The sequence below is a fragment of the Marmota flaviventris genome, chromosome 17 (assembly GCF_047511675.1).
Source record: "Marmota flaviventris isolate mMarFla1 chromosome 17, mMarFla1.hap1, whole genome shotgun sequence".
Classification (NCBI taxonomy): Eukaryota; Metazoa; Chordata; class Mammalia; order Rodentia; family Sciuridae; genus Marmota; species Marmota flaviventris.
Window position 1 is genome coordinate 35319499 of NC_092514.1, and position 26295 is coordinate 35345793.

At 34.6% G+C, this 26295-nt stretch overlaps 1 protein-coding gene and 1 pseudogene across 4 annotated transcripts in view; one reads left to right on the plus strand and one right to left on the minus strand.

Moving 5' to 3' along the window:
* The window catches only part of Nlk (nemo like kinase), a 148817-nt gene that overhangs the window by 106999 nt on the left and 15523 nt on the right, over positions 1-26295 (minus strand). The window lies entirely within an intron of this gene.
* Positions 16143-16489, plus strand: LOC114083276 (prothymosin alpha-like; annotated as a pseudogene).

Genomic DNA, 26295 nt, shown 5'->3' on the forward strand with positions numbered 1-26295 from the left:
AGTTTTTCAGATTTTGGAATATTTGAGTCAAACATCTTCAATCTAAAAACCTGAAATTTTTCAAACATCATGTCAGCATTTGAAAAAGTTTCAGATTTCAAGAGCATTTGGATTTCAGATTTTTCAGATTAGTGATGTTCAACTTGAATACAGAACCCTAAAGTGTATCATAAATTTGGGAAGGAAGGCTGATGTCTATTACCAGAATTCCTTTGATGCTTTGCTAGGGCTACAGATGAACTTTGTTAACAAACAATTCAAGGAATAAGGCAGAGAGGGTGTTACAAATCACATATTTAATGACTACCCTAAGTCTGGTACCATGTAAGGTATCTTACTTGTATCATCCCGTTTAATCTTCCAATAAGCATCTAAATAAGTACAAAAATAAAATGGAAAGTGGGTGAAACTGCTAATAAGGAGATCAACTACAGAAATACTAAAGTAATCCTGGAATAAAGAGATAACAATAGTGATAAAAGTTACTAGTACCACAGGTGGGATGACCTCCAAAGGTTCTTCAACCATTTCCTGGACCAGGGTGAATTTTGCTACCAAGAGGAAGATTTTGGTTTGTCCTATGTAATTTCTTTTTAAAAAAACAATTAACATGCTGGGCACAGTGGTATGTGCCTGTAATCTCAGCATCTTGGAAGGCTAAAACAGAAGGATCACACAAGTTTGAGGTCAACCTGAGCAACTAAGTTAAATCCTCAGAAACTTAACAAGATCCTGTCTTAAAATAAAAAGGAACAGGGATGTAGCTCAATGGTAAAGCACCCCTGGGTTTATATTTATTCATGTATGAATATATGCAGGAAGCCATCCGTGAAATACATGAGGACTTTCTCTTGGCATGGAAGCCATGGAGGGATAGGCCTGGCATTGGGAACTTCCTGTGGCTCTCCTGCAGTAACAAACCACCCAATGCATGTGACCTTCCCCTCTGCTCTGCTAGAAAGGTCCCTCATAGTAACAACGGAGATAGGCATAAGTCTTTATGAACTGAGCAGCCTACCTGCCCCCACCTTTATCCTCTGTTGGTGAAGAATATTCAATAGAATCTCCCTATATAAATAAAGCAGGTGTGGGCTCCTTTGTGTCAGAAGCTGGATCCTTCTAGTCAGCTTACCCGTCCTGCCCTGGCTTTTGAAACTACTTTCTGTGTTCTGTGGGGTTTTTCGCCATTTTATTTCTCTTAGCTTTTATTTCTCAGTCAGCCCATTCCATCAAGGGGAACCTCATTCCCACTGCCCACACGGGATGTGAGCGGGAAACATAAATGATTATATATTCATATAATCCAGCAATTATGGTTCTTGGAATTTATCCAAATGAACTTAAAAACTATGTCCACACAAAAACCTACACATGGATGTTTTTAATGACTTAATACTATTAGTAATGGCATTATTATCCAAACTTGGAAGCAACCAGTAAGTCTCTCAGTATGTGAAGAGTTGAACTGTGGTAATCCGTACATGGAATATCATTCAGAGCTAAAATGAAATGAGTTATCAAGTCGCTAAAAGAAATAGAAGAACCTTAAGTAACATTACTAAGTGAAAGAAGCCAAACTAAAAAGGCTACATACCATATAATTCCAACTATATGACATTCTGGGAAAGGCAAAACCATCAGTGGTTTCCATAAATTTAGGGAGAAGGAGGAAATGAATAGGTGGGACAGAATATTTTTAGGCCAGTGAAACTATTGTGTTTGATACTTTAAGGGTGGATATATGTCTATGCTTATCAAAACCCATAGAATACATAACAAAGAAAACCCTTATGTAAACTACAGACTGTGAGTGACAGATATTAGTTTATCAACTGCAGCAAACATATCACAATGGAGCAAGATGTTGATTATGAAGGCTGTGTGTGGCAGGGGGATGATGCATGGGAACCCTGTTTCAGATCAGTTTTACTGTGAACCTTACTAATCTAAAAAACAGTCTACTAATTATTTTTTTAAATATGCTTTATAATATAGTCAAAGGAGACTTTTATAATCATTTTTATTTCAATGCTTAAAAAAATACATGTTATTTGGAAATCTTTTAATAACTAAATTTTAATTTCCTTCTATTAGATATGCAAGGACCCAAACTCTCATTCTTTACCAAAACAAAACAAAATCATACATACTTTCTGGGAGTAAAAGCTAATGTAGAGAGATATACAATACTTCCTGGATTGAAGCAGTATACTACTTCATAATTTTAGCAGAATGAATGAATAGAGACATTAATAATCCAATGCCACAGTTGTTTTTTAAAAATTGTCTCCAAGACCTGAAACTGAAAGCCACCAGCCAGTCATGTGTCATTGGAAATGCTGTAGAAAACATTAGTGAGTCTTACTGGTTATGAACAATGCTCTTGAAGCCACTTTTTTGTTTCTTTGTTTATTCTTTTCAGTGTTGAAATAACAAATATATACTTTAAAGGTAAAATATACTTGTAAGAATACTGTTACAAAAATTCCAGCTATAACATGCTTGAGAAAGAAGTGGAACTTTCTGTGAATCTGTATTTCTTAAAAAGAATTAATCTTCTTTCAAAGCTTACAGAAGAGAGACCTATTATAGTAATGTTATAAAAACATGAAAATCTGGAGTTAGTCTATGATCTCTAACATGAATGAATTATAACACATTATTGTCAAGAAGAAGCTAAAATTCCCAAACACTTTCTTACTAATTCTCTTCATATTAATGCAAAGTTTAAGTATTTGCTACATCAAATTTGATCAACATACCTAAAGTTATCTCTAGATTAATGTTTTAGATTAACTGGAAGTGCCAGAAACCCAACAGACTTAGAATAGTTAACTATTCTAAGACAATGACTTCTCAGGAGTGACTTATCCCCCCAAAGGCTGGCAAACAAGGGAAGGAAGGAGAAAATGGGGAAAGGAGATCTGTATCTAGTATACAAAAGAAAAGTGCAAAACAAAGAGAAGAGAGAAAAGACATGGATAGGAACAAAAGCAAGCCCCAAAAAGAAGAAACAAATTTAAAAAGACTGGTTTGACATAAAGTAAGTATTATACTAGTATAATTTTATTTATGTATGAATCTAATTCATTGGTTTACATTACCAAATGTGATTCTCCATCTTTCGTGTTACTTTATAGGCAAAAGCGAGTAAAATGGTGAGATGAATCCAATTACCACTTCGGACTCAATTTGGTTAGAAGACAAATATTTGAATAAAATTGGTGTACCAATGATAGTTAACCCTCTCCACTCCATTTCTTTCCTTCCACTATTCTATAAACCATAGTTTCTGTCTTTAATTATAATTAACTTTCAATTTAAAGCACACTAACATATTCTTGCCACCTTCTCCATTCTTAGGCAAAATATTAGAAGAAAAGCACCTTTTTCTGTTAGAAAAGAATATAGCTCTCAGCCAGGCACAGTGGCACACACCTGTAATCCCAGTAGCTCGGGAGGCTGAGGCAGGAGGATCGTGCATTCAAACCCAGCCTCAGCAATTTAGTGAGACCCTGTTTCTAAATAAAGCATATTTAAAAAAAAAAAAAAAAGGCTGGGGATATGGCTCAGTGGTTAAGAGCCCCTGCGGGGGGGGGGGGGGGGGGAGGAGGAGGAGGAGGAGGAGGAGGAGGAGGAGGAGGAGGAGGAGGAGGAGGAAGAAAAGAACACAAGAATACAAAAAAAGAAAAGATAAAGTAAAATAATCCAACACTAACCATTACAGAGATTTACATGCTTGCATAAACCCCAAAATCTTATGCTGAATTCCTAATCACCAATGATAAGAAATGTGGCCTTGGGAAGATGATTAGGTCATGAGGTAAAGCTCTCATAAATGGGATTAATGACCCTATAAAAGGGTTGGGGATGTATGTGGCTCAGTAGTAGAGCATTTGCCTGGCCTGCATGAGGCCCTGGGTTAGATACTTAGCACCACCAAACAAACAAAAAGGGCCCCTAGAGTTATCTTCCCTCTTATACCATGTGAGTATACAGTGAAAAGGTACCATCTAGGAACTAGGAAACAGGCTGTCACCAGGCAACAAATCTGCTGGTGTCTTGATTTTAGACTTCATGTAGGCTCCAAAACTGTGAGAAAGAAATCTCCATTATTTATAAGCTACCCAGTTTATAGTATGTATTTCTCTTATAGTGCAAATGGACTAAGACAATAACTTTAAAAACCATCCAAGGGCTGGGGTTGTGGTTCAGCGGTAGAGCACTTGGCTAGCACATGCGAGGCCCTGGGTTCGATCTTCCACACCACATAGAGATAGATAAATGAAATAAAGGTATTGTGTCCAACTACAATTGAAAAATGAATATTTTAAAAAACCACCCAAATTTTTAATTATCACTTTTTTAAAAATAAAAATCCAATATCTCTAAATAAATGAGAAATAACTTGAAAAAGGTCACAATTCTTTTTAGACCCACATACAGAACCATCACAACTGTTAGCAAAACAAATTTCTCCTTTCCTCAAAATACCACCTCATTTATTACACATATGAAAAAAGAAAAAAATGGACTTTTTACTTTACCAGTTTCAAATTGCTGTTTTCACTATATGGGAAATGTTAAAACATAGATTTTGTCTGTTGATGTTTTTAGCTTTTATTTATACACAACCCTATTCCAAAACAGATGGGAGGTAGCTAAGAGGAAAGCATGCAACATAAGATTTTAAGAGAGAAGAGGGGAAGAGAAGGAAGAAGGAAATCAGGGTAGAAAACTTATGAAATGTGCACGGGGACCCTAGAAGGTGGTCTGTACCCCACACATATAAGCTAAGAAAGTCCTTAACAGAGGAAGGTACACATTTGGCTCCAGACTTTACAGCATCCAAAGCAAGAGGAAAATTTAACTGTTTTCAGGTTGAAGCATTTTTCATTCCAACATCCAGTTTTGAAAGTCAGAAGGCTCAATAGTTATGTCAAAATTCCAAAGAGATTCAAGAAAATAAAACAGATGATCCTGAGGCACAAATTGTACAGAGATTTTGTCTAAACAATGCTAAGAAGTTGCTATACAAGTTGTTCTTGCCTAATAATTCACACAGGCTTCAAAGACATAGCATAGCCCCACAAAGAAAAGGGGCAGTGAAATGTTACTTTCATTTCTGCCTAGAGATTACTTGCATTTGATTTGGACTCTCTGGCACTGCAAAGGCAATCTGTTCAGCAGTGTACCTTTAACAAAAAGTTGCTAGTTTCACACAAATCTCCTTAGAGAAAGGAGCTTTCTCCTGGATGAATATGAGAGTCAGTTGTCTGTATCAATTTAGTGCTCACAGTCTGTTTCAGGATGTTTTAAAAAATTGATTTATCTGCCAAATCAAATAGTATCAACAGGCTAATACAGCCAATATTCCTTATAAGCAACATAAAATTATATCACATTTCATTAACTGTTAACATGTCACAGTTAATAAACATGCTATTATTTTATGTACCACCAAAGAGGAAAAACACTGTTTATTAAACTATGGAATGTGAATGATTGCAAGAAATATCCTAATGACATATACTCCCCTGAGCATCATGAACCAGCTAGCTAGGTGTCGGTACACCTCACATCCTCTGGTGTTGGCTTTTGCTCTTACCTTCTTCTCTGACCTGTGCTTTCTCTACTTTATCCCAACCACTATATTAGTTGGTTTCTCACCAACCTCTTTTGGCTCTCTATCAGGAAATATTCTCATCTCTCTTTTTGCACTATTGTTTAACTCTTTTCCCCATCTATATATGCCCAAATATGTGATGGTTGCGGGGAGCTGGGCAGAAAAAAAAAAATGTGTTTATAAATCAGCTTCTTCAAGAGACACCAAAGCCCTGTAGATCACATTTATTTTAGCCACAAAACGATTGTATAATTGACCATAGAAAGAATTTAAATTCAGGCAACATTAAACAACAACCCCCCCCAGTCCCCTGCCAAAACACACACACACACACACACACACACACACACACACAGAGTAATCAAGGTCACTGGGGAAACTTCTCTATTTCTTTTTTTCTTCTTCTTCTTCTTCTTTTTTTTTTTTTAAATAACAACCAGGGGCTGAGGTTGTGGCTCAGCGGTAGAGCCCTCGCCTAACGTGCGAGGGGCCCTGGGTTCGATCCTCACCACTACATAAAAATAAGTAAAATAAAGGCATTGTGTCCAATTACAACTTAAAAATAAATATTAAAAAAAAAAAAAAAAAGCCCAAAGGCAAAAATTCCCCTTGGTGTTCCAGTCACAAAGTATGCAATTTTAAAGTGAGTTAAGATTCAGAATTGGGATGTACCAGTTCCAAATATTATTCCATCATAGGCACTCTGGAGATTGTAAGACAGATAACACTTTAATCATACATTAATCCCTCCTTAAATGTGACCAACCCAAGCAATTTACCAAATACCAAAATAAATTAACTTCAACATGCTGAATAAGCTTTAACTGCTTTCAAAGTTACTTTCTGAAAACTAACTGCAAATTAATTTATAAAGGTTCTAGCTAGGAGCTTAAAATTTTAAGAGTTAGTTATAAGAACTTGGAGAACTTGATTCAACAAATTTAAGAGAATGACTGTTATGTTCTAAGGCTAGAAATAAATAAAATCCTGTTCTCTATTTTATGTCTATAGAGATGCCTGTCCTTTAAGAAAAATATACATTACAGAGTATAGAAACAAAAATAAGCAATTCATTCTGTCTGAGGTACAGATAGGGATGGGAATTGAACCAAAAAAGAATACCTACAAAAGCAGCACATGGAAAGTGAAAGAGGAGGATGCGCTTACCACAGTTGAAACCAGGGAAGAACATTCCAAGCTTGGAGACAGGGCTAAATATAGACTTTACTTTTCCCTTTAAAACATACCTTGTAACATTTCAAAAATAGCTTAGAGGTAACTCCCCAAAGATACAACAAATACAAGTAAATTAGTTTGAAAAATGTACCTAAGATGCTGGATCTTTTAAAATATATGGCAAACCCAGGGGGAAGGCAAAGGAATTCCTGGAGGGCAGAAATAAGAAGAAAATATAAATTCACCAGAGTAACACTATAGCCAGAGTTTTCCCTAGAGTTACTGGCCAATCTTTGGTAGACAAAAGTCTAGATTTTAATGGGTTACTTGCTGAGATGTCAGGAAACCACCTGGAGCCCCTAGCAGGGAGACAGATTGGATTACCAACACCTTTATAAATATGCCAAGACTCCCACCCCCACCCAGCAAGGCTGCATCTTTAGTGGTTGAGATTGGAAGGAAAAAATAATAATAATTCTCCAGAGATAACAGGAATAAGCATTTGGTAGAACAGTAAAACAAAAACAGTCTCTACTTAATTCTTAAACATAAATTTGCACCCCTGTGGGGCTAAAATTCAACCTAGTGTTTGGCCTGGAAAACCTCAAGTCAAATATTTACTCAAAAACAGACACTCAAAGACACTCTAGACACTCAAATCACTTCTGAAAAAAAAAGAAAAGAAAAAGGAAAAAAAAAAAGAAAATCTAATTTCCAGCCTCAAAATATTCTAACAAACTACTAGCAACCATGAGTACAAAATTTTAAAAAATCTCCAGAGAAAGAAACTCCTTTAAGTAAGAGACAATGAACAAGTAGGTGCACAAACCTATAATCCCAGCTATTCAGAAGGTTGAGATAGCAGGATCATAAGTTAGAGGCCAGTCTCAGTAACTGAGCAAGATCCTGTCTCAAAATAAAAAATAAAAAAGGGTCCATGGTAGAAGTCCCATGGGGGAACAAAAAGACAATGAACAATAACAAACAACAGAAATGGATCAACAAAGACAGAATTTTTCCAATGCAAAAATGGAATATGAAGTATTTGCAATATGCTTTAAGAAATATAACAGGGGAGAAAAATAGATGAAAGAAGAGGAGAGGAAGCTATTAGTAGATTTGAAAACAGACAATATTTTTTACCTATAGACTTTAAATATACATGTTAAAATTTCTAGGGCAATTGAAAGAACAAAATAAGGTGTGAAACTTTCAAATACATAGAGGTGGAAATTTCAAGCAGTTCATAAGAAGGTAAATAAAGAGAAAAATATGAAAGGCAGGACATATGGAATATATGAATAAGATTGTAGGAAAAAAAACTTAAAGGATTAATACAATCAGCCCTGAGTATTCATGGACTCTGTATGCAGGGATTCAATTACCCATGAATAAAAAATATTCAGGAAAAATAAAACTGCATCTACTAATCATGTACAGATAACAGACATTTTTTGTTCTTGTCATTATTCCCAAACAACTATTTATATAGAATTTACTTTTATAGGTACTTTAGTACTCTAAAGGTGATCTAAAGCATACAGAAGGCTGTACTTAAGTTATAAGCAAAATACTATGCCATTTTTATATAAGGGACTTGAATATCTGTGAATTGGTCCTGAAAGTAATCCATCAGATACAGTAGGATGACAGTATTCATGAATAACATTTACAGATAAGTACTTCACTTAAAAGACTGTCAAACAAGATTTTTAAAATCAAGTATACAACGTTTACCTGAGACACATAAAATATAAGCACATGGAAGTTTTGAAAGTAAAAAAAGAAGTTTAAAAGCACTAAACAAAGGAAACTGGTTAACCATTTCCAGTTAGGATGAAGTAAGAAACAATGTTTTTCCTTACCAAATAAAAAATAATTTTTGTTGGTTGGTTGGTTGGTTAGTTAGTTAGGTGGCTGTATATGAAAAGTTGAGGACTCATAGAATGTAAATAAACTAAAAGAAAGAAAGAAAGACAATCCCTTGCTAAAAGAGAAAAATACTTCAACTCCTCTTCATCCCTGAGGAACAATCAGCGAGGAACAAAGTGGCATCTGAAAGGGGTAAGAAGAAAAAAACAAAATCTTTTACCAAATTTTCACTGGTTAAAAACAGTTTGATTAATTACAAGTCTGAGAATTTGTAGCTCCAGAGTTTATACCCAGTCTGCTGAGTCTTTCTCAAAGGGGCTTTATGTAGGATACAGCATGACAAAGATCCACCTCAAGTAACAAGGTATCTTAATTGAGTGTAAGGTTGAAGACAGTTCAGGAGGGTCTTACTGGTCACCAACAGCATTTTTTTCACAGAAATTGACAATTCTTTAATGATATGGAAATGAAAAGTTTCTATAATAATAATTTAAAAAACACTCTTAGAGGAATTGCACTTTCTGATTTCAAGAGTCACTGTTATGGTTTGGATGTGAAGTGTCCTCCAAAAGCTCACATGTGACACAATCCAAGAAGGTTCAGAGGAGAAATGATTGCATTGTCAGAGTCTTAACCCAATCAGCCTGATAGGAATTAACAGTGATAAATAAAGTAGTAGGATGTGGCTGGAGGAGGGGCGAATTGGGCTGTGGCTTTGGGTATTATAGTTTGTATCCAGAGTGGAGACATCTCTCTGCTTCCTGATCTCACTTAAGCTGCTTCCCTCTGCCACACATTCTGCCATGAATTCACACATGCTTCACCTCACACCCCAAGGAATGGAGGTGGCCTTCTATGGACTAAGATCTCTGAAACCCTGAGCCCTGAAAAATTTCCTCCTTTAAAATCGTTCTGGTCAGATCCTTTAGTCACAACAGCGAAAAAGCTGACTAAAACAGTTACTTTAATTTCAGCAGTTCTCTACCAAGGGTGATTTTTGTTCCCTAGAGGGTATGTGGCATTGTCTGGAGACATTTGCTAGTTGTTACAATCAGAGAGATGCTACTAGCACTTCTGGTGGGTAGAGGCCAAGGATGCTGCATACCCTATAGCCTCCCAGAACAAAGAATTATCAGTCCAAAATGGCAATAGTGCTAAGATTGAGAAACCCTGCTCTAAAGCTATAATAATCAATACAATTGATTATTATATTGATTATATATTATTAATATACAATAATATATTATTGTATTGATTATTATAGCTTTAGAGCAGGGTTTGTAATATTTACAATAGACAAAAGACCAATGAAACAGAATAAAAGTCCAGAACTACATTCTATTATTCTATTAACATAGTCAACTGAATGTCCACAACAAATTAAAGCTTTCAATAAGAAAGTCATTTAACAAAAGTTTTTGTAAGAGTAAGTTATCAGTATTTAAAGGGGGGAGGCTACCTCAACATCAACATCAACAATAAAAACTCCTCAAACTCTTCTATTTCTCCACATACAAAATTAGTATGAAATGGAAAGTGATCTGAACATAAAAACTATGAAACCTATCGAAAAAAACAAAGGAGAACACTTTCATGACTGTGAACTAGGCAAAGATTTAAAGACCAAAAAGCACTAAAAATTAGAGGAAAAAACTGACACATCTAACTTCTCCAAAATAAGCATTTCTGCATCAAAAGATACTGTTAACAAAAACAAAAGACAAGTTATAGACAAGGAAAAAAATATTCAGAATATATTTGTCTGTCAAAAGACTAGTACTCAGCCAGGCAAAGCCCTAAGCAACTCAGCAAGACCCTGTCTCTAAATAAAATATAAAAAGGGCTGGGGATGTGGCTCGGTGGTTAAGTTCCCCTGGGTTCAATTCTTGGTATCAAAAAAAAAGACTAGTGCTCAGAAAAATAACATCAGACAGTGTAGTAATAATAATAATAACTCAATTTTTTGACTTGAGCAGGAAATTGGAACAAACATTTCAAAGAAAGATACAAAGAGTCAATAAACATATGAAAATGAACCAAACACCATTAGTCATCAAGGAAATGCAAATTAAATCCAAAACGAGATACCACTTCACACACACTAAAATGAGTACATTCAAAGACTATCAAATGTTCCAAGAAAATGCCATAAATTGGAACTTTCATCTTTGTTGGCAGTGACGCACACTGGTAAAACCACTTTAGAAAACAGTTCAGTGGTTTTAATAAAGTTAAATATATATCTACTCTACAACCCAGTAGTTTCACACCTAGATTTTTATCCTCAGAGAAAATATATATTCCAAGAGACTGAGATAAGAATATCCTAAACTTGAAACAGCAGGATGGATAAATCATGCTATATTCATACAATGGAATATGATTCTGTAATTTAAAAAAATCCCAAACACTGATAAATGCAAGCAGCATGGATGAACTGCAAAAACATGGAGAGTGAAAGAAGCACATAAAAGTATGTACATTCATATTGTATGATTTTGTCTATATAAAATCTAACAAGGGGAACTAATCAGAGATAACAGAAACCAAAATAGTGATTGTCTAGCACTTGGGAAAGGGATACATGGTGGAAGTGAACTTCCCAAGGGTTTTGAAATATTGGTTGAAGTCTGGCTGAAATCTGATGAAATGTTCAGTATCTTTATTGGAATGGTGCTATGCCAAAACTCATTAAAATGAATACTTAGGTCTGCTGCATATAAATTACAGTTGTAATTTTTAAATTAATTTCAGAAAAGTAAAAGTGGAAGTTGCATTAGTACTGCATTATAAGAGATCAAACAAACTTGTGGAAAAGAGTTTGAGATAAGACAAGTACATAGTTTGAAGGCTCAATAAAATAGAAAGATATAACTTCTACATTTACATGAACCTAACAAGAGCTTCAAAATACATACAGCAAAAAATGACGGAAGAGGGATTGGGGTTGTAGCTCAGTGGTGGAGTGCTTGCCAAGTACATGTGAGGCACTAGGTTTGATCCTCAGTGCCACATAAAAATAAATAAAGTAAAGGTATTGTGTCCGTCTACAACTAAAAAATATTTTTTAAAAAAACTGACAGAAGGCACTGGAGTAATAGATTTTAATAATATGTTTATCAATTATGCATATAAAATTATGCATATAAGATGTGCTTATTTTATAAGGCTTATAATATTTAAATAAAACAATTAATAAATATCTAGTGGACATATACTAAACACTACACTAAACAATTTCAGGATAAAGATACATTTTAAACACAACAGAATATTTATAAAAATTGATCACTTGTAAATCCACAAGGTAAATCTCAACAAATTCCCAAGAAAATTATATCAATCATACAGATCATGTATTCTAATCACAACAAAATTATATCACAAGGTAGTAACTTGAAAATATCACTTTAGAAAATTTAAAATGTACTTTGATATATTTTATAGGTTAAAGAAGAAATACAATAAATGTAAATATGCCAACTGATTTTTTTCAGAAAACTACAAAGGCAAATAAACCAATGGAAAAAAGCCAAGATTTCAACAATTGGGATTGGAATAACTGGATAATCATATGTTTAAAAAAAAATTAGAAGCTCTACCTAAATATCACACCTAATACAAAAATTAACTCAATGCAAGGTATAGTGGCGCACACCTGTAATCCCAGTGGCTTGGGAGGATCCAAGGCAGAAGGCAGGAAGATCCAAATTCAAAGCCAGCCTCAGTAACTTAGCAAGGCCCTAAGCAACTCAGAGAGACCCTGTCTCTAAATATATATATATATAAAAAGGGGCAGGGGGGCTCAGTGGTAAAGCGCTCCTGGGTTCAATCCCTGATACCAAAAAAAAAAAAAAATTAACTCAAAACCTGAAACACAGAGACTATAGCACAAAGCATTAAACTATACAACATTCAGAAGAAAACAGGAAAAATCTTCATCTAAGCCAGGCAAAGAGTTTTTAAATGTAACATCAAAAACATGATTTGTTAAAAGAAAAACCTATAAACTGCACCTCACCAAAATTAAAATGTCTGTATTGCAAAAGACACTATTTAAATTATTGAAACAAATAAACAAACAAAAAAAAAAACTACAAAGTAAAATGGGAGTGGTGGCACATGCCTGTTATCCCAGCGACTCTGGAAGTTGAGGCAGGAGGATCCCAAGTTCAAAGCCAGCCTCAGCAATTTAGCAAGGTCCTAAGTGAGATCTTGTCTCAAAAACTATATTTAAAAAAAGAAAAGAAAAGAAAAATGGCTGGGGATGTAGCTCAGTGGTAAAGTACTCCTGGGTTCAATCCCTAGTACCAATAAATATATAAATAAACAAACTACAAAGTAGGAGAAAATATTTTCACATCACACATCTGAAAGACAACTTGCGCGCATACTATTAGAAAGATTGCTCAAGGTTGTAGCTCAGTGGTAGAGCGCCTGCCTAGCATGTGTGAGGCACTGGGTTCAATCCTCAGCACCACATAAAAATAAATAAAGATATTGTGTCCATCTACAATTAAAAAAACAAACAAAAAAAGAAAAATTGTTCAAAACCTAGTATTAGTTTGCTTGTCTAGCATGTGTAGGCACCTAGATTCAATCTCTAGTACTAAAAATAACAACAACAACAAAAAACTAAAATTAAGGAAATAAAGAATTAAAATAAAAATTGAGCAATGGCTCGAACAGATGCTTTACCAAAAAGATATACATATGGCTAATCACTTGAAAGATGCTAAACATCTTCAGTCATTAGGGAAATGTAAAACCACAATGAAACAGCACTATATATCTTCTAAAAAAGGCTAAAATTGGAGAGAAAAACAAGACATTACCAAATGTTGACAAGGATGCAGAGCAACTAGAACTCTCATACTTTGCTAATGGGAACCTCATAACTTTGGAAAACAATTTGGCAGTTTCTAATGAATTTCAAATAGTTTGACCCAGCCATTACACTCCTAGATATTTATCCAAAAGAAATGAAAGTTTATCTCTATACAAAGATCTGTAATAAATGTTCATTCCAATTTTGTTAAAAACTAGAAATAACTCAAATGTCCATCAAGACGTGAAGAGGTTTTTAAGTTACAATATATGAATACAATTGGAAATGAATGAACTATTGATATATGCAACACAGGTCATAAGAACTGAAATGTGCCATTTGGATCTGGCACATAACTGCTAATTAAAAGAACACTGGTCATTTATTTGTCAGAGCAGTTTGAGCTATATGGTATATGTGGAAATGATTGTACAGTGGACTGACAATAAATTAAAGGTGAAGGAGTAGTGATAGTGATTGAAGACTACTTTTTTCAGAAACCTGGCTTTGAAGGGAAAGAAAAAAGTTTAGTTTGGTACTCTAGAAGATGATGACAGTTGAATTTAGGGATGAATTTAGGCTAACAGGAAAGTCCTGAGAGAGACAAAGGTTGAAAATTAAGGAGAAAAAGGTAATAAATGGACCAAAGCCCTTGGAAAAACTGGAAGAGAACAGGATTCAGGGTCAGAAAGTAGAAGAAAGCTAAGTATGTTAATATAAGTCTGTCTGTGGGTAGAACAGGAAGTTGTTCATTTCCTGCATCCTTTGGCTTTCTCTATAAAATAGCAGATGAAGTCATCCATAGACAGTGAGGAAGAGGTGGAGTAGGAACTTGACAAAAGTGGTGGAGGTTTGAAATAGCCAAGTGAGCAATGGAGAGACATGACTTGAGACAAGTTTAATACTTGCTAGAGAACAATGAAGACCCAGCAAAGGTTATAAACCGTGAACCATGTCAAATTACCATAAAAGTTCCTAAATGTCTAGAGATGAGCCTTGTACAAGTTATGGGATAAACTGAAGATATATATTTATTCATCACTGTGAATCTATAATAAAGTCTGGGTTCACAAAAGGAGTAGCATTGACCTAGACTGCTACAGCTATCTTCTCTCAGCTTTCTTTTTTTTTTTTTTAATATTTATTTTTTAGTTTTCGGCGGACACAACATCTTTGTTTGTATGTGGTGTTGAGGATCGAACCCGGGCCGATCGCATGCCAGGCGAGCGCGCCACCGCTTGAGCCACATCCCCAGCCCTTCTCTCAGCTTTCAAATCTGTTCAACTTCAAACTATCATCCTTACAACTCCCTGAGCAGTTAAAGAGAAATCTGATCATTTTGATCATCTGTTTTGTTTTGGTGCTAGGGACTGAACCCAGGGGCACTGAACCACTGAACCATGTTCCCAGTCTTACTAACCTTTTTTTAAAATTTTGAGACTGGGTCTCACCAAGTTGTTGAGGCTGGCTTTGAACTTGGATCCTTCTGCCTCAGCTCCTCAGTCGCTGGGATTACAGGCATACAACACCGTGCCTGGCCCTTAATCATCTGTTTGAATGCATTCAATAGCTTTCTAGACTCAAATAAAATCTAAAGGTATTTATGTAGCAAACAAGGTCCTTCATAATTGAACTTCTTATTCTCATTTCTTAGCAGTCACTCCCTCATCCTACAGTTTAGCCATATTGAACTAATTCCAAATTCCCATGCACTCATGACTTTGTACTTGAAATTCCCTCTGTTTGAGGTGTCCTTCCCCCTCATATCAAAATTTAACTCAGATGTCATTCCCATAATTAGTCAAATACAAAAAAAAAAAAAAAATCACTGCATAAGCACAAGGTTTCTGTGCACAACATAATACTGTGAAAAGTATCCCCTCAGAATTGCCAAACTGAGGTCCTGGGTATCCCATTTGTTTTCCCACAGAAAGCATCCAATGCATATCTGTATGTACATGTTTTTTTTTAATATCTTTATTTATTTTTATTGGTGCTGAGGATCAAACCCAGTGCCTCATGTGTGAGAGGCAAGTGTTTTGCCAATGAACCACAACCCCAGCCCCTATATGTACATCTTAATTGAATTTTTTTTTAAAACAAATATTCAAGTACAAGTTTCTTCCAGGTAGGACTGCATTAGGGAAGCTTCCTTGGCCTCTCACGTTAGATATGGCACCATAACCACTGTTTTTCTCCATAAAACAAAAGTGGTAAATGCTAAATGGTAATAATAAAAACAGTAATATTTAGTAACGATTTACTATGGATGAAACATTGTAGCATTTTACATGCATGGCCACATTTCATTTTCATAAGAACCTGAGATAGGTACCATTATAATCTCTATTTTATAGAAGAAGAAACTGAGGCCCAAAGCAGCCTGCCTGAAACCACACTGCCAATAATAAACAGCAGAACGTGAATAAATGGCAATCTAGGTAGACTAACTTTAAGACTGTGTATTTAGACTGGCTGCTCTGAAAAGCCATCTCTGCATTGTTCCTGGGTCCAGCTCCCCACTTGCCGGTTGCCACTGACTCCTGCAGCTTTACTGCCAGAGTCCCTGAACTCTAGTTTCCTTTTTAACACACTGCATCGGATCACAGGCGTGCCCCACCATGTCAGACGCGGCCAGCCATGGACACTAGCTCTGAAATCACCACCAACGACTTAAAGGAAAAGGAAGTTGTGGAGGAGGCAGAGAATGGAAGAGACGTCCCTGCTAATGGGAATGCTAATGAGGAAAATGGGGAGCAGGAGGCTGACAATGAGGTAGATAGATGAAAAAGAGGAAGAGGGTGGTGAGGAAGAGGATGGAGATGAAGATGAGGAGGCTGAGGCAGCTATGGGCAAACAGGGAGCTGAAGATGACGAGGATGATGATGTTGATACCAAGAAGCAGAAGACCAATGAGGATGACTAGACAGCAAAAAAGGAAAAGTTAAACTAAAAATAAAAGGCCTCCGTGACCTATTTACCCTCCACTTCCCATCTCAGAATCTAAACGTGGTCACCTTCAAGAGGCCTGCCTGCCCGCCCACCCATCGCGGGCAGTGCCACCTACAGATGACACGAGCTCTTCACCACCCAACCAAAATCACAACGTGAATTTGCAATAGGGGAGGAAAAAAGAACCAAAACTTCTAAAAAGTACTTTAAAAAAGGAAAATTTGTTTGTATTTTTATTTACATTTTATATTTTTGTACATATTGTTACGGGGCACCTACTTTTAATGATCTCGGATGACCAAATCAGCCTTTGGAGCGTTCTCAATCCTACTTCTGACTTTACTTGTGGTGTGACCATGTTCATTATAATCTCAAAGGAGAAAAAAAACCTTGTAAAAAAGGTAAAAACAACAAAACAATCTTATTCCGAGCATTCCAGTAACTTTTTTTGTATATGTACTTTAGCTGTACTATAAGTAGTTGGTTTGTATGAGATGGTTAAAAAGGCCAAAGATAAAAAGGTTTCTTTTTTTTGTCTATGAAGTTGCTGTTTATTTTTTTGGCCTGTTTGATGTATGTGTGAAACAATGTTGTCCAACAATAAACCAGAATTTTATTTTGCTGAGTTGTTCTAACAACAACAACAAAAAAGACTGTACTTAAAATAATTTACTTCATATCTGCCTTTTCTGCTTAACACTATATTAATTTTGTCCCCAGTATACCCTCAGCGCTCACAGTCTAGTACACAGGTCTTCATCAAATATGTTTGCTAAAAAGATGATGGTAAATTCAGACCTTTTAGATTTATCCCTACTAAATTTCTGCCTTTCGTTCTTATAGTCCTCTATCTAAATACCTGTCATCTGTTATGTTACTCCTGGCTCCCACTGATCTGTAAATTTGGTAAGCCTTCCATGTTATTGTTCAAATTATCAATAAAATGATACAAACTTCCTACACTAAGGTTCAGAAAATTGTTTTTGACATCTTAAATCTGGACATTCATCCAACAACTTAACTGAAATCATAGCTATATAAATGCTTTAAAGGGCTAAAGAATAAACCCATTACTTTGGTAGGGTTTTTCATAACATATGATTTTACCTAAACTTTTGTCAAGGCTTGCAGTTTTTCAATGGGTAAGTCAACACTCATAACATTTCATTCAGTTTAATTATTTCTTATCTTCCAAAAGCACTTCTCATCTTGGCTGGGCAGGTTGCACTCCCCTGTAATCCCAGCAGCTTGGGAGGCTGAGGCAGGAGGATCGTGAGTTCAAAGCCATCCTCAGCAACTTAGTGAGGCCCTAAGCAACAGAGTAAGACCCTGTCTCTAAATAAAATATAAAAAAAAAGCTAGGGATGTAGCTCAGAGATTAAACACCTCTAAATTCAATCCTCAGTACCAAAAAGAAGAAGAATTTCTCATCTTGTGCTAGCCCTTCCATTTGTCATAAAGCTCCCAAGAAGATAGAATTGAGGAATAAAATGTTCCATATTACTATTTGAACTTTTATGAGGATGAGCGAATAACTTCCACAAGTGTGATTCTACAAACAACATCTTTGGCAACAGGAATTAAGGACTTAATTCAATATAGACAAATGCAAACAACATAAAAGAACTTTCACGGGTAGAACGCTCACCTAGCACGGACAGGACCTGGGTTCGATCCTCAGCACCACATAAAAATAAAGGCATTGTGTTGTGTCCATCTATACCTAAAAAAATAAATATTAAAAAAAAAAAAAAGAACTTTCATCTGTAAAATTACTTCCCCTTCAGGGCATTTCAGGGAAAACTTTTTAGGAAAAAACAAAAAAACAAAAGTTCAATGAAATGTATTGTTTTTAAAACCTAAACCTAAATAAGTGAGTGGATTATAGAAAAGACTATGTATAAAAATCACAACAACTCAGGAGGAATGACTCTTAGTAGGAAGATCACAATTACAGGACAGCTTTGGCAAGTTAGGGAGCCCTATCTCAAAATAAAACATTTTTTAAAGGCTGCGGAATATAGCTCAGCGGTAGAGTGTCCCTGGATTCAATCCCTAGTACTTCAATCAACCAATCAATCAATAAAATAAAAATAAATAAAATAAAAGCGGTAGAGTGTCCCTGGATTCAATCCCTAGTACTTCAATCAACCAAATCAATAAAATAAAAATCATCCTCAATTTGTAATTACTTTTCCTCTTGGAGGACACATTAAATTTTATAACAAGTATTCTACCATAAGACACTGATATTCACATGTTTATGTGGGTACAAATTATAACAAAAAATATAAATCATAACAAAAAAATAAGGGATGACTTCTTTTTCTTTTTTTTTAAGCAAATTGTATGTTTATTTGTAGTATATTTTAAAAATTTCCTACAGCCATAAGACTCTAATGGACTATGATTACAATTGTTTATTAGTAAATATTTAATTGAAGTAACATATGTATATATTGTGCTAAACAACTGTAAAAATAAAATTTTATGGTTGGGGATGTACCTCTGTGGGAGAGCACTTGCCTAGCAGAAGCAAGGCCCTGGGTTTCATCTCCAGCACTGCAAAAATAAAACATAATTAGAAATGAAATTTTAATGGAAATGCATCTCAATGAGATGAAAGTTAGGGTATTTTTCCTCATCAGTCCACATTTCCATGGATGAATATAATTTATTGCTAGAATAAGACCAAATTTGACATCAATTCTATTTTGACTTTTTAAATTACTCACTAAAGTTAATATATGGGAATGGAAGGATGTTTTTTAATAGCAGTAACATTCAAGTTTTTGAACCTTTTCTTGGTGAAACACAAAAAACACATAATAATCTACCATCATTAAAGTATATTGTAATGACATATCAGCCACTCACTCTATTAGTGTCTTCTCCTTTTTTTGTGAAATGAAGAAGATATCTCTTAGCTGGTTCCCATCTAAAGACAAGGCACAACTCTTTAAGTCCTCCTCATACTCTTCCTTAACCCTGAAGATGGTCATGGAGTTTCATAAACAGCCCCTCTTTCCTCCCAGGATCTGTGAACATTTCAGCAACTATCTTCCTCGCCATTAAGGGATGACTTCTTAAAAGATACAAAACAGTTGTCAATCTACCTTCATTTAATAGTTTTTAAAAGTTATTTATCCCACAGTTTGTGGGAATTATACTATAACAAACATGGCTTTAATATTAAACTTTTCCTCATTATCCTAAGACTACCATAGTGCATTTTATTAACTTAAGAATATTTACTTAAAACATACAAAAATTAATTTCTTAAAATGAGGATTTTTTAAAAAATCTATAATTTCACTTTAAGAGTCTTCAGTCATCCTTGGATGTTCTAATTGCTATACAAGCTCAATAATAGTATTTATATTCAGTGAAAGAGAACTAAACAAAAGAAAATGGGTGAAAATTATTACATGCAGAACTCTGACGATGGGGGCAAAAAAAAAACAAACTCAGAATTAAGTCACTAAATAAAGACTATAGATTTACCTAAGAAGAATTCTAGGGCAAGTGCCAACAACCCATGCTATCTATAATTGCTTTACTCCCTCCTTCAGCACCCCATTTTCTGAAGTTTTAATACTTTCTTATTCTTATTTTTGCAGTTTTTAACAGGCAGCAGTTTTTAACAGGCATAACCTCCCAAATCTTTCCCACTAAATTAAACAGCATTCTTTTCCAAAAAATTAATTTATGATAATTTGAAGTTTAATATATCTCATGCTATATCAAAACTAAGTAAGAATCATTTTGTAAGCCATTACTCTTTTTCTAGTGTCCTGGAAGAAATGATCTCTTTGTGTATCTTCTACTTTACAAGCACAAAATAAAGTTTGTAAGGAAATAAAATTGTATTTTTAGTTTTAGGATATGTGCAGATACCATGAAGCAAGTCTTGCAGCGAAGATCCCCCATTAAACTATGTGATAACTCAAATCAAGTTACAAACTTAAATGATACTGCATGCTACTTCTGCCAGTAGCACTGCTGGATCACAACTGAAGCAACAGAAAGATGGCCTCTGGGACCATTCAAGGCCATTAAAAAAATTTTTGCTTCTAAGATTATAGATTCCTATTAAAAATATTTCATAGAATTACAAAATGGTAAAAACTGAAACTGGAAAAACTAGTACTTCAACTTCCAACTCTCAACAATTGACTCATGAAATCTACTTAATTGGTCCTACCAACATCTCTCATATACATGTTCCCACAGCATTTTATTAGGATTATTTATATGAGGGTACAGCTTTTGTGTAATAACTAGGACTCTGTATTAAAATTCAAAGGTATTCAACCCCAATTTCCCTAAAATGGAATTCCCTCAAATTCAGATTTGTTTATTTTAATACAAAAACAGTTTTATTTGATATGATAAACTAAGCAGTGAAACTTGCTGAGAATATCTTTGATGCTATTAAGGATAGCATAAAAAGTTTGCTACAGAGAAATTTAAGAGGTATGCCTCAAAGAATGAATTTAAAATTTAACCTAGTTCAACCTTTCCTCAAGTTTGAGGAGCTTAAATAAATGGGGCAATGATGCTCCTGTATGAATATAGATTCTGTATAAACCTGTATTCATCTGTTTCCTCAAAGATTCATTAAAAGGTTGGCAAAGACTAAAATAAACTCATTTCAATTATTTGTCAATTAGTTGTTAATTAGTTCTGTATTCTCCATTTAAACCTTTCTCAAAAGCACTCAAAGTACTTTAAAATCCATTTAATAATCAAAATTTGTATAAAGTCCCAAAATAAATAAAATTAAACAATATAGTTAAGGGAATTTGGGGAGATGGTGGAACTCCTTCTAAAACTGAATGATGGTGATGGTTGTAAAACTCTATAAAAATTCACCTGAGTATTTTTTATTTGTTGTTCTTAGATATACATGACAATAAAATGTATTTTGATATATTATATATACATGGAGTGCAACCATTACAATTCTGATCCCATTCTTGTGGTTGAACATGGTGTGAAGTTACATTGGTCATGTATTCATATGTGAGCATAGTAAAATTATATCTGATTCATTCTACTGTTCACTTGTATTTTAAATGGGAGAATTTTGTACTGCATAAATTATACTTCAATAAAATTGTTTTTAAAATGATGCATGAAAAGAGTGAGAAGACAAGTCATAGATTAGAAGAATACATTGTAAGTCGTGTATCTGAAAGCAACTGGTCTCTAGAATACATAAAGAACTCTTCCAACTAAATAACAAAAATGAAAATAAATGACATTTTTAAATGGGCAAAGGCTCTGAATAGACATGTGTCCAAAGATGATACACAAAGGGCCAATAAGCACATGAAAATATGTTCAACATCACTATGTATCAGGGAAACACATTAAAATCATAATGAAGTACCACTTCACACACACATTTGTCAGGTTATAATAAAAAAGATAGCTGGGCGCAGCAATATATACCTATAATCCCAGTGACTTAGGAGGCTGAGGCAGAGGAACACAAGTTCCAAGCCAGTCTCAGCAACTTAGTGAAGACGGAAACAACTTAGTGAGACACTGTCTCAAAAAATAAGAGGGGCTAGGGCTGGAATTGTGGCTCAGTGGTAGATCGTTTGCCTAGCATGTGTGAGGCATTAGGTTCAATTCTCAGCACCACATACCAATAAATAAATAAAATTTAAAAAATAACAATAATGAGAGGGGCTAGGGATGTGGCTCAGAGGTTAAGCGCCCCTGGGTTCAATTCCCAGTTTAAACAAACAAAAAAAAAAAAGATAAGAAGTGTGGTACGAATGTGGGGAAATTAGAACACCTCATACACTGCTGTAGGAATGTAAAATGGTGCTAGTGCTTTGGAAAATATCCTGCCAGTCCCTCAAAGTTAAACATAAGGTCATCTAATGATCCAGTGAATCTACTTCTAGGTACAAGTACCTGAGAAATGAAAACATATGTTCAATTAGTGGTGGCCTCAGACTGAGGAATTACAGTGAATGGGGAGGTAATTTGCTCATGAGTATGAAAAAAACATTAAATTGTACACTCTAAATAATCACATTGTTGATATGTGAATTATATATTTAAAATTCCATTTAAAAAAATCTTAAGTGGTTTCTTCTTGGCAAGAAATAGAATAGGCAGAAATGGGATAGGGAGGTTCTTAAGAGAGGCTTCAATAGTGTTGGTTATGCTCTATTTCTTAGGCTGGGTAGTATGTTCATGGCATTTTTATTATTCTTCATAAACTCCATCAAATATTTTTATACATACCAATATTACATTTGTTTAGAACTAGGTTGAAGCCTTTACTCCATCAAATAGTTTTACACATACCAATATTACATTTTTTAGTCTTAGGATGAAGCCCTATTCTGCCACTTATTAGCTGTGCAGCCTTGAGCAAGTTACTTATACTTCTGAGAAATGAAAACAAACGTCCACACAAAACATGCACAACAACGTTCATTAAGGAGTACTATTCATAATAGCCAAAACGTACAAACAATCCAAATATTCAATAACCGATGGGTAAACAAAATCAAACACCCAAACAATGGAATATCAGCCATAAAAAGGGAAGAAGCACTGATACATACTATAACATAGTTTCTCCTCCTCTAAAAATAAGGCCACCACCATGTACCTCTTAGGGTTTTTGTTTTCTTTCTTCTTCTTCTTTCTTTATTTTTTTAAAATTTTGAGGTGTGGGGATCAAACCCAGGGCCTCCAGTGTGCTAGGAAAGAATTCTACCACTGAACCACATTCCCAGCCTGTCCTGACAGGTTTCTTTAGAGCACAAGTTATTATTTTAAAATTCAAAGTGAGAATCTGTAATGTCATCTCATTAAATAACTACTAACGATAGATATCCTTCTAGACTTCTGAAACATATGAGTAATACTTGTTTATATCTTTTTTTATTTGTTTATATCTTGAGGGGACAATTTCTGATACTGACTTTCACTTTTATTGTGGACATCTTTCAAAGATACTCCATTATTTATAGATATTTAGGCTGCTTTCAATCTAGGAGGATTATAATAACATTAAATGGACATTTTTATAAATATATCTTTGTATCTAAACTCAATTGTTTCTTCAGTCAAAAGGTGTGAACATGTAATTTTGAGAACATGTTCTCCATCAAGGCTCCATCCATCTACATTATCATCAACAATTTGAGATTTTGCTGTATCTGCAACAATGAAGGGAGTTATCACTTATTTTAAAATGTCAATCTACCTTCCAATGGCAAAGCATCTGGGAAAAAAATAATAAAATAAAATGTCAATCTAGCAGGTTAAAAGTATTACTTCATTTCTGCATTTCTTTATTAATGAAAGTAAGAATCCTTAATGTTTTTGAACATTATTTCTTCAATGAACTGTCCATTCTCTGGGTTTTGACCATGTTCTGTTCACCTGTTCTTATTGATTTTAAGAGCTCCTTAAATATTAAAGATATTAACTTTTATTTTTCCTATTTTTCGTATGTGTTGCCATATTTTCACCAAATTTTGATGATTACACTCTATATGGTATAAATTTCTTCAGAGACAAATTTGATATTTTCTTACTTTAAAGTAACAAGCTTTATTTCTCCAAGATTACAACAAAAGTTTCCAATATTATTTTTTCCTCCCTCTTCATTCATTCTTTCTTTCTCTCTTCCTTCTTTGGAGGGGAGAAACTTTTATTTTTACATTAAAGTCCTCAATTCACTTGGACATAATTTTTTTGTTTATATATTTATTTATTTATTTTTTAGTTGTAGTTGAACACATGCCTTTATCTTATTTATATGTGGTGCTCAGGATAGATACCTAGTGCCTTGCACATGCTAGGGGAGCGCTCTCCTGCTGAGCCACAACCCCAGCCCCTGGACTTAAATTTTTGCACATGATAAATACAGATCTAACTTCACTCCCACTTCAATGCTAGCTAAATATCCCCCAAAAGGTACAAGATAAACCAGTGGTATGTTAGAACTAGTTCACTACTGCTCACGAAGATTATTACATTTTCTGGAATTTTGCAAGCTGATTGTGAATTATAGCCATAAAAACTATATTACATAAAGTTATAATGAAGTAACTCATATTTAAACAAAGGTATTAAATACTCAGAAATCATCACTCCCTAATTATTTTATTTATTATTTATGCTTTTACAGTTATTTAACATCTGTTTCACCTGAATGGCAAAAATACTGTATAATAGTACTGTATAATACTGTTTTCCAACTCAATATTTAGTGATTTCACACTGGTAGCTTGAAATTGGTTATTATACTATTTACACTAAACGGTGAAAATTAAAATCAACAAACCCTACAAACTAGGCCTTTTTATTTTTCAGAGGCCTTGATGCTAAACATATACCAGCATACCACTGAACTAAGTCATTTTTTTCTTTTCTAATTTTAAAGAGGACTCTATCACATAGCAAACTGCCATCTATTCATAAGTTTATAAAACTGCTGGGGTTTTTTTGTTTTGTTTTGTCTTGTCTTGTTTTTAAGATACTGGTTATTGGGGCTGGGGTTGTGGCTCAGTGGCAGAGCACTTGCCTTGCACATGTGAGGCACTGGGTTAAATCCTCAGCACCACATAAAAATGAAAAAACAAAATAAAGATATTGTGTCCATGTGTAGCTAAAAAATGTTAAAAAAAGAAAAAGATACTGGTCTCAAGAATGCTAGGTCAGACCTATACAACTCAGCTACATCCCCAGCCCTTTTTAAATTTTCTGTTGAGACATGGTCTAACTAAGTTACTGCCCAGGCTGACTTCAAACTTGAGATCCTCTGGTCTTAGCCTCCTAAGTAGCTGAGATTTCAGGCATACACCACCACACCCAGCTTGCTTTGCTATGTTCTGATATATTAGATGAGACATTATAGTATCTATTAACTGAATCTTTGTTTTTCTAACATCACAGTGCTGCAAAGAAAAGGGTATTTTTCCTAAACAATGGCAAAAATCCTGTATAATAGTGCATTACTACATACTGTTTTTCAACAATTTAATAACATTCTTTACATAGACTTTTAAAAGCAGTCTTTTATAAGTAAGGGATTATTTCTTTTGAAAATAAAGGGCAATCGTTAGAAATATAGTTGGTTACCATGCATTTAGATTAAGGTCCTTATTCTTAAAAAAAAAAAAAATCCAAACAAAACCACTACCATAAGGCTTTGAAAATACCACTCTGAGTGTTCCCTCATACAAATTCTTCCACTGCCCAGGAAATAGGGTATATAAGTGACAGTACTCTTCTTTGAGAGTCACCATCACACACAGACAACATTAGAAACTTTCAACTCAACAACAAACACTTAATAAGCACCCAGCCTGGGACTGTATTAGGCTCCAAACAAGCAAGACAAGATCCCAGTCTTTAACATTCTAATCTTTTTAGTGAATGCCAGTAGAGAAAGTGCCACAGAGTTTGTTTCATGAGCCCGGGAGAGAGAAAGAAGCAAAACCAGAGATTGACTTTGATGCATCTTCTAAGAATAAGCACCTACTTAAAGAGGGATTCAGAAGTATAAAAACTAATCATTTAAAGTTTGCACACCTAAAGAGTCAAGCTAATGTATGTTGGTAACCAGATCTTCAGCATCTTTCCAGTTAAACATTATAGTCCCATATTTTAATATCTTTCCTGCTGAGATAATTTAAGTAATTTATTTACAGATACTGACATCAACTGCATCAAGGAAAACTAGTTAACTGTGGCCTATATATTTCCTTACCTATTATAGTAATTTAGACTTCAGCTTCAATTATCTAATTCTATGGCATTTACATTACAAAACCACATATGTAATATAATAGTTGAG